This window comes from Canis lupus, chromosome 12 (genome assembly GCF_011100685.1).
Source record: "Canis lupus familiaris isolate Mischka breed German Shepherd chromosome 12, alternate assembly UU_Cfam_GSD_1.0, whole genome shotgun sequence".
Classification (NCBI taxonomy): domain Eukaryota; kingdom Metazoa; phylum Chordata; class Mammalia; order Carnivora; family Canidae; genus Canis; species Canis lupus.
Genome location: NC_049233.1, coordinates 19,186,416 through 19,197,166, shown reverse-complemented (window position 1 = coordinate 19,197,166; position 10,751 = coordinate 19,186,416).

The following is a 10,751-nucleotide window of genomic DNA, read 5'->3' as shown; positions in this document are numbered from 1 at the left end:
TTCCTTGGCAAAAGGCAAAACAAAACTAGGGTTCTCATATTTATTTAAGATTTGGAAGTTAAGATTGACTATACCTCTATGCTTTATGATATTTCCCTGAACTAACTATAGGCTCCTATAGAACAATATAGCACTCTGCAAAAGCATGTATTAAAAATACAGAGAGTGATATGGAAAAATGAGATTGAAGCAGACCACTTAAATCTACAAAACTTTGTAATTGAACCTAAACAATAACAACAAAATAAAAATCTGAGTAAAAATACTAGCACAAGGAAACAACAAATGACAATAGTTCAGATCCTGAAAAAGCTTTTGACAAAATTCATCCTCCATTCTTAACAAAAAAACAAAAGGAAGGACACTGGGTGCTCAGTCAATTAAGTATCTGACTCTTGATTTTGGCTCAGGTCATGATCTCAGGGTCGTGAGGTCAAGCCTCAGGTCAGGCTTTGTACTGAGGGTGGAGCCTGCTTAAGATTCTCTCTTCCTCTCCTTCTGCCCCTCCTCCACCCCACTCATTAAAAAAAAAAAAAAAAAAAACCCACACAGAAAAAGAAAAAGTATATACATATACATACATGCACAGACCTCAATCCTAAGTCAGCATTTTACTTAATGGGGAAATAGAGGACTTTCCATCAAAATTAGTCAACAAAGCAAGGATGCTCACCAACTACACTGCTGTTTAATGTATAAAAGGCATTTGTCAATGCACATAGACAAAAAATTCAACTAGAGACATAGGAATTAGGGTGGGAGAAGTGTCATCTTTTCAGGATGATATGATAGTATGCCTAGAATATCAAATGATAAAACTACTCAAACAGTGAAATAATTCAGTCAGATAGCAGGATATAAAAGTAATACAGAGAAATTAACAGCCTGCATATACAGTGAGAGAAGATACTCTGGTAGAGAAAAACACATTTAAATTATTAAGAATATGGGATCCCTGGGTGGCGCAGCGGTTTGGCGCCTGCCTTTAGCCCACCGCGCGATCCTGGAGACCCGGGATCAAATCCCACGTCGGGCTCCCGATGCGTGGAGCCTGCTTCTCCCTCTGCCTGTGTCTCTGCCTCTCTCTCTCTCTCTCTCTCTCTCTGTGACTATCATAAATAAATAAAAATTAAAAACAAAAAAGGATATACTTAAAAAGAGATGTGTAAAACCTATATGATGAAAACTTTAAAATGTTCCCAAAAGTCATAACATAAACCGAACAACTGTAAAGATCTTTCTTTATCTTAGGTAGGATGATCCCACAGCATAAAGATATTAATTCTCCCTGAGTTAACTTATAAATGTGATATACATAAATTTAATGTAAAAATATGAACCTTTGTTATGAAACTAGAAAATCTTAATTATGAAACCAGATGCTCTTTATTATGAAACCAGATATTTTGTTGGTACAAAAATTTATATGGAAAAATAAACATGCAAGAATAGCTAAGAAACACTGAAAGAAAAACGAATGGAGCACTAGTTCTACTTGTCATTAAATACAAATTAAACATGATTAAGACAGTGTAGTAGTGGCAAATGATTGGTCAAGTAGAACAGTGGAAGAGAGGAGCACCTGAATGGCTCAGCTGGTTAAGCATCTGCCTTCGGGGCCTGGGATCGAAACTTGTGTTGGACTCACTATTCCCCCTTCCTCTGCTGCTCTGCCTGCTTGTCCTCTCTTTCTCTGTCTGAAATAAATAAATAAAATCTTTAAAAAAGAAGAAAAAAATTAAAAAAAAAAAAAAAAGAACAGTGGAGGAGAGTCGAAGTCCAGAAACAGACAGGTATGTATGGAAATGAATAATATAATGAAAGTGGCATCTCAAATCACAAAGATTGTGCTGTAACCAAGGAATAACTATTTAGAAATAGAAGTAAATTAGATCAATAGCTTGTATCATGCACAAGAATACATACCAAGTGGTCTAAGATCTAAATGTAGCCCTGAAACCCTGTATGGAGGAAATTCCTTTATAAATTGGATACTTTTAGGAAAGGAGTTTTTATTGATTTTAAATCCAGAGCCAATAAAAGAAAAGAGTGATAATTTGACTACATAAACATAAAAACCCCTACTTTGCACAGCAGAAAATACCATAGACACAAGCTAAAGCCAATGATGAACTAGTAAAAAAAAATCTGCAAAATATATCACAGATAAAAGCAAGCACTGTATATACAGATATATGTGTGCACGTGTGTATGTATGTATCCCAATGTATGTGTGCATTGTAATCTTAAAAATTGAAGGAATAAAGACCCAAATAATGAGTAAAAGATGTGAATATATAAGTCACTAAAAAAAGATAAAAATTGGGTCCTAAATACACCAAAAACAAAACAAAACAAAACAAAAAAAAACTCCAACCTCACTCCTGGTTAAGAGAAATGCAGCATTAAGCTTCTCTGAAGTACTTCACCTATCAAAAACTTTAAAAAGTTGACAACATATTTTGTTAGCAGGTTAAGGAACCAGGAACTTTTTTATATAGGGATAAGTGACTTTGTACAAGCTTATGGAGGAGAAAGTGGCATATCTAACAAAACTAGGAAATCACACTAATGAGATATCTCCAAAAACATTTTTTAAATACACATGCAAAAGGTTACTGATTGCATCATTGTTTTAAGTAGTATGATGTGGGTATAAACTCAATGTCCAAAAATGAGAGACTGAGTTGAAACAACTATGATACATTTACACAGTGGACCACTACATAGCTGTACAAGAAAGAAAGAAAGAAAGAAAGAAAGAAAGAAAGAAAGAAAGAAAGAAAGAAAGAAAGAAACTGAAGAAGATCTCTAATAACTGATATGTTGTGATTTCCAAGATATATGGCAAAGTGAAGGAAGATAAAGGTACAAAAGAGTATATACTATGTTATCTTTTGTTTAAAATAGTTTAAGTAAAAAATGAAGTCATTGAACCCACTAATTCAGACACTTGTTGCTCTCAAAGGAAGGCACCTCTGTAGGATTTTCAATTTTTTTTCTCAAATCATGTATCGCCAATGCTTTCTCCTTAAAGTATGCAAAAGCTTGCCCCTAATTGTTACAAAATATAGATACACTGAGGAAAATCATGTTGGTTCTTACAGTATATTGATATTATTCCCTTTTACTGGAAGCTTATGAACCAAAAAAATGCATTGCAGCGGAACAGGCTGTATTGCTAGTGTTAGGACTATTTTAAGGAAATAGGCTCCCCTAAGACCAATAAAGTGAATTAGAAGCCCTGCTCTGTCACTTGCTAGTTGTGTGCCATGAGCTCCTAACTTAATTTCTCTGAGCCTCAGTTTTTTTTTTTAATCTGTAAAACTGAGATATTAGTAATGCTTATCTTGTATGGTTGTTTTGACGATTAAATGAGATAATGCATGTAAATACCTAGCACACATTCAATAAAAGTACCAATTACCACTGTCTTTGTTAGCATTGTGTCCTTTCTTTGGCTGTGCCACAGCACTGAGCTCTGTGTATATGTCATGCAGACAACACAAGCACACACACAAACGTAGGTACTAATAGATATGTCTAAAGACTATCCAGTCTTTTTAAATCTTTTTTTTAATTTTTTATTTATTTATGATAGTCACACAGAGAGAGAAAGAGAGAGAGAGAGAGAGAGGCAGAGACACAGGCAGAGCGAGAAGCAGGCTCCATGCACCGGGAGCCCAACGTGGGATTCGATCCTGGCTCTCCAGGATCGCGCCCTGGGCGAAAGGCAGGCGCTAAACCGCTGCGCCACCCAGGGATCCCAACTATCCAGTCTTATATCTCACAGCTCCCTCTCCTTTTCTCGAGCTTGATAATCTTTATGTACTTTGTACAACAATTTCTTATTTTGATCTTGAGGACTCTCTCTTCATAAAATTCCTTCTATTTGAATGTCCCACTCCCCTATTTTTCAAATCCTACATCAAGTCTAAATATCCCTTTAGCCTTTCCTGCATCACTCAGAACCCACTGTACTTCTGTAGTTCATTGGTCCATAGCAGGCTTGAGTATATTGACTTGTAATGTTCTTCAGTTGTTTTCTGTGTTTACATCATTATAGCAACAAGCTTTTAAGCTCTCTGAGAGTAGGAGCCATCATTTATTCCTCTAATGTACTCACCATAACACCTGGCAGTGTGTGTCACGTATTGTCCAATTACCTGTAAACCTTTATCACATTGAATTGATTTGAAATGTGTCTCGCTATATATGGTAAATATATTTCAATCATAAGGGATCAAGTATTACAGAGTAGTGCAGTAAAACTGACTACATATTTATAAAATCCCACCCCTGAGACTTTGTAACAAGGAATTTATGAATTATATTACACAAATTATGCCATCATATAATTTTGCCTATTAACCTCAAAGGGATGTTATCAGTTGTGGAAATTTTTTGACAGATTGTCATATTTCAATCCAAGTTATAACAGATTCTGACACACTAAAAATCTTGATTTAATATGCCAGAAATAGATAGCGACTGTCACTGATGGTTTTGTCTGTGCTGAACTAAATTCATTCCTCAGGGTCATAGCATCACATCTCAGCAACGAGATTTCAACACTGGTTCTGATCCAGGTCAATGAATAAGATATCATGCACCCAGGCTTTACATAGAAATAATAAATGGATTTGAGTTTTCTCCTCTGGCTATCTTTTTTCACCTCCACCTCCCAATAATGTAAAGAAAAAAAACACAACTGCAAAATTTTAGATAGAATTCGGAAGGAATAATTTCTTAATCAAAATATAATCCTCCTTGGAAGTCAAGTACTAGTCTAAGGTGCAAAACAAAACAACAATAATAAAATCATAAGCTCTGCTGCATGGTTTTCACTATATTAATATAAACTGAAAACCATTTCTAATTCAACTAAAGTGTGCTTTATGTGGTTAAGTAGAATAATAGAGCCCAAAGACATGTACCTCTTAATCCCTAGGACCTATGAATTTGCAAATATAATTAATTTGAAGATCTTGAGATGGGAAGATTATCCTGGATTATTCAGGTAGACTTAGTATAATTATGAAAAGTGGAAGAAGGAGGCAGAGACAGAGATGTGACTATGGAAGACTGGTCAGAGAGATGCTATGATACTACCTATGAAAATGGGTAAGAGGTGGGATGCCTGGGTAGCTCAGTGGTTGAGCATCAGTCTTTGGCTCAGGGAGTGATCCTGGGGTCCTGGGATCAAGTCCCACATCGGGGTCCCCACAGGGAGCCTGCTTCTCCCTTTGCCTATGTCTCTGCCTTTCTCTGTGTGTCTCTCATGAATAAATAAATAAAATATTTAAAAAGAAGAAAGAAAGAAAGAAAGAAAGAAAGAAAGAAAGAAAGAAGAAAGAAAGAAGAAGAAGAAGAAGAAGAAGAGAAGAAAGAAAGAAAGAAAAGAAAGAAAGAAAGAAAGAAAGAAAGAAAGAAAGAAAGAAAGAAAGAAAGAAAGAAAGAAAGAAAAACAGGAGGCCATGAACCAAGGGATGTAGGGAGCTTCTTAGAAGCTGGAAAAGGCAGAATCAATGATTCTCCCATACAGCCTCCAGAAAAGGAGGTAGCTTTGTTTCCACCTTGATTTTAGCCAATGAGACCTGTGTGGGACCCCTCACACATACAGAACTGTAAGATAATCTATTTACATTGTTTTAAGCAACAGAGTTTGTGGTAATTTGTCATGACAGCAATAAAAAATTATATATTTTACCTGCAATGTAGTATAATCTATGAAGGTATAATCTTTGATATTTATGGCTCATTTCCAAAGCCTAGCAAAGTGCCTAATCCGTAATACTCTTACTACATATCCTTTGAGTGAATTATTGATAAAACCTTTTATATTTTACCATGTAGTCCTCCTATACCACCTATACTCACTTTCCCGATAATTTTATTCCTTATAGTTAGGTATCATCAGTATCTCTTGAACTTTGTAGATAGGGAAATCTTTAGTAGCTTGTTGAAGATTATCTAGCTATGATCAAGGATTGAGACAATGTCATTTGACTTTCAATCCAGTGGACTTTTCACTGTAAGACTGCACAAGCACCCAACTGCAGTTTGTCTAATAAAGAGAATGGATTGGCCAATCAAAGTCTCTAAACATGTATCTAAAACATAAGCTAACATTCTTTCTAATTACATTTGACTTTGAAGATAATTAGAATTAAAAATAAAATGACAGCATCACACCTTGAAAGAAATGTCTTGCCATTCCACTTAAAAATCTCATCATTCAAAGGAAGATGCCCCAGGTTCTTTCTCCAGTTGCAGAGAACAAAGCATTATCTAGTGTAGTGGGTCCTGGAATAGGAACTCCTAGCTTTGGCAGTATCATTAGAGGAAATGTGGCCCCCTGCTTCAGCACTCCTGAAGAATTACTCTAGCAGCCAGAAGTCCACACCAGAGGCAGACGGGCCCCACTACCCCAGAATCAGGCCTCCATAGTCACTTTATACACAGGAATCCGGCTTGGGTCTTCTTTGACACTACCCTGGGCTGTTTTGGTGGCTGAATTAGTGTGCAGCAATATAACAAATTGCCTTACAATTTGCTGATTTTAAACAATAATAATCAGTTACACTTCTCACAGTTCCTATAGATTATGAATTCAGTAAGGGCACAGAGAGATGGCCTGTCTGTTCCACAATATCTGTGACTCAGCTAGACATCTCAAGAATCTGGGGGATACAGTCATCTGAGGGCTTGACTGGGGCTGGAGGACCTACTTTTAATGTGGTTTACCCATGTGGCTAGCAAGTCAGTGCTGGATATTGGCAAAAGATCTCAGTTCCTCTCTCTATGAGCTCCATGGGGTTGCAAAATGTCTTTCTGGGATGGCATGTGGCTTCTTCTAGAGTGAATAATCTAAGTGATTGAAGTAGAAGTGCAATACATCTTATGACTTAAAGCCATACACAATCATTTTCACAATATTCCTTGGTCACATAGGTCAGCCCTGATTCCATGTAAAGAAAACTTTCCAAAAGCATGAGTATCAAGGAACGAGGATAAGTGAGGGCCTTCTTGGGGGCTATCACATCAATAGAGGCAAAGCACTTTGCTCTTAGAAAACATCTTAACAAGTCTTAAAACCCCAAATCCTGCCTACTCTGCAGAAAAGAAAAAAAAAAAAAGATCAAGACTGTGTGCTTATCAACCTTAGGTTTCTAAGGGAAGCAATACTTTCTCATTCCCCAACTCCATTGTCCATGCACTCCCTAGAAAGTACTTCTCCTCCTGTGAGGACTACACAGAATATTAATATAGTCAAGGTGAAGGGTTGACTCTAACAAATAAAACTCTTAATTTCAGTGACTTCTTTAATAAATGTTGCATAGAGCAACATTAGGCCAGTGGTTCTGCTGGAAGGCTCTTCCATGGTAAATCAGGACTCCATCTTCTGTATATGACTACCATTGTCGTTGGGGAAGGGAAACAAGAGTGCAGAGGATTGTCCAGGGTGATTCATAGTCAGACCCGGAAAGAGTATACATCATTTATCCTGGAATTCAGTCACTTGGACCCAACATAACTGCAAGGAAAGTTGGGAAATACAGTCCTTCTTAGTTCCCAGGAGGAGGAAATGGGATTACTAGGAATCTAGAGAGCTTACTAACAGTTCTGTGCTACACTGCTCTATCCAAGTTGATCTGCTACCTTGATATCGGAGATCTTTTAAAAATATATCTCAGTTGATCATGTTAATTTGGTTGTAAACTATTACTTAGGATAAAAATTAAGCTCTATAGCAAGACATGCAATGCTCTTGACCTCTGGTCTTAACTTCTCCTGCCACACTTCTAGTCATCCTCTCCACGTCTCTCAACCCTAACTCTTCCCTTTCCTCTGACCCATTGGTTCACATGAGCATGAGGTTCCAACCCTGGTTTTTAGTTGTATAATGATTTTTAGCATGTGGCTTAACCTTTCTCAGTCTCAGTTTTATCATTTGTAAAATGCAGAATAATACCCACCTCAGATTTAATGTGAAGATTAAGTGAGGAAATATATATAAAGTATAGTACCTAGAACATAGGAGTAACTCAATAAAATCTGGCCATTTAGTTAATTATTTTCTTCCATTTTTCTATGTGATCAAATTAGTGTGCTTAATGATTAAGATACCACTTTATTATTATTATTATTTAAATATTTTATTCATATTCAAAGGCAGATGCTCAACCACTGAGCTATCCAGGCATCTCTAAGTATTATTATTAATATAAATTTCCTATTATTTGAACAGGAAGTGGGAGTGACTGCAAGCTTCAATTTGAGCTCAGTCGTACTTGTTGGCTTTAATCCCATTCTTTACCACTTTCTTGCTTGTGAGCTTGGAAAAGTTATTTAAATTTTTTGGAATCTCAGTTTCCAGACTCATTAAGTCTGCTAAGTTAAGTTAATAAGTAAACTAATTTCATAGTAATTTTTTGAGGATCAATTGAGAAAATGAATGTAAATACTTTTTGGCTTCTGGTTCATAAAAAATGCTTAACAAATAATAGCTATTATTACTTTACTACTGCATTTACAGAATTCCTGCCATGGCCCAAGCACTATGCTAGGTATTCTATCCTTATAATCATTCCTGTTTAAAAAAAAAATAGGCTGCCAAAAGTTAAGTAACTTTCCCAAGACCACATAGTTATTATATTTATGTTGAGACAAAAGAACGGGACAGTCTGACTCTGTCACCTGTGTACTTTCCATTATATCACTTTATCTCCTAAATTCAATGAATATTTCTCCAAAAATATGTGTTCTCAGTAGGGGTATTTCAACACAATGAAAGCACATATCCCTGTTATGACTGTGGCAGAATTGAAAACCTGATTTCTACAATTATAGTGAATGTAAAGGATAGAATACAAACACACTCCACTGTAGCATGACTTCCAAGGGACCCACCCTGACACATCCCTGAAGACATTGTCCGTGGATGCCAGGGCAGCTTTCCAGCCCTCCCGTAAAGAAGCCAAGGGGCATCATGGGCCCTTTCCAGGTTGGTTAGTATTAGAACTACTTTAAAAAGTAATCCAAGTTTCCTCTAATCTTGTTATTCAAAGAAACTATACTTGCCATTACCACAGGCTTTGTGTTGCCAGGACCTGTCCCCTAAAACATTTCAAATAAGGCCTACTATGCTGCCAGCACCCTCACATGTAAGTTTAACTATCAATGGCTCCAGCCAGTGAAGAAATTATGTACTGAAGGCATCGTGCATTTCTTAGTATTCATCTAGTTTTGCTGTTTACTTTTGCATTTGGGCCCGAACTGGTCAAAATAGATGCTAAGGTGTAAAACTCTTTGAAAGAGTTGTTGATAACCTACCAAAAGATCTATCATGCTAAGGTGTAAAACTCTTTAAAAAGGTTGTTCATAACCTACCAAAAGATCTATCATCCTGGTAATGTTCTAGGATTTCAGGGTATTGATTTGTTGTTGGAGGTAAATCGATAGGTAAAAGGTGATCCACTCATTCTTCCCAACCAACTTTAAGTATAACTTCTTCCTTGAAGACTTCTTTGGAGATTCCAAGTGTTCAGTGACTGCCTATGGTCTAGCACTGCTCATTCCATATCTAGGTACATGGTGGCTTTTGCCATTATTCATTCAATAAGTATTTACTGAGCATTCACTCTATTCCAGACAGTGTTCTAGATGTTCTAGATACATCAATAAGTAAGACAAAATCCCTATCTTCCTGGAATCTACACTTTCATAAAAGAGGAAGATGATAAATACAGAAATGTTTGTAAATTTCAAGAGAAAAAGAAAACTGGATAAAAACACAAAGATTTATGGAGAGAATGATTTTAATACAGTGATCAGGAAAGGTTCTATAATGAAGTACACTTGAGCCAAGACCCAAATACAGTTAAGCCATGTGAATAAATGGGCAGAGTATTCAAAGAAGAGCAGAGTCCTGAGATGTTTACATGAATAGTGTGCTCAAGAAACATAAAGGAAGTTAGTATGGCTGAAGCCCAGTGAGGCCTGGGGAGAAGAGTAGGAAATAAAGTCAGAAAAAGAGGCAGAGAGAAAAGCAAGTACAACTGCTAGATTTTCCTCTAGAAGTAAAGGTAACCAACAGAGGGTCAAAAGCAGAAAAAAGAAATGATGTCACATACATTTTTGAAGAATCACTCAGATGTGTATAAAAGGTCAGGGTCTAGGGTTACTGGCAACACTGGAAACTAGAAGACAGGTTAGGAGGTATTATGATGGTGGCCCATGGAGAAGACAGAGGTTTGCACTGTTTGTCCAACACTATAATTGACATAAAACACTGTGTAAGTTTAAGGTGTACAGCATCATGATTTGACTTATATGTATTGTGAAATGATTATCACAGTGAGTTTAGTTAACATCCATCATTTCATACAGATATGGGGAAAAAAGGAAGAAAAAGATTGTTTTTCCTTTTAATGTGAACTCTTAAGATCTACTCTCTAAGCAACTTTCAAATATACCAATTTCAGTGTTGACTATAGTCCTCATGCTGTACATTACATCCCCAGTACTATGTATCTTATGAATGGAAGTTTTGCTGGATTTAATCCCAGCTGGATTTGACCAGCTTCACCCAATTTCCCATCCCCATGTCCCACCTCTAAGAACCACAGATCTAATCTATTTTTTCTCTGAGTTTTTTGTTTTTGTTTTCATGTACCACATATAAGTGGGATCATATAATATTTATCTTTCTCTCTTTGACTTATTTCACTTCACATAACATCCTCAAG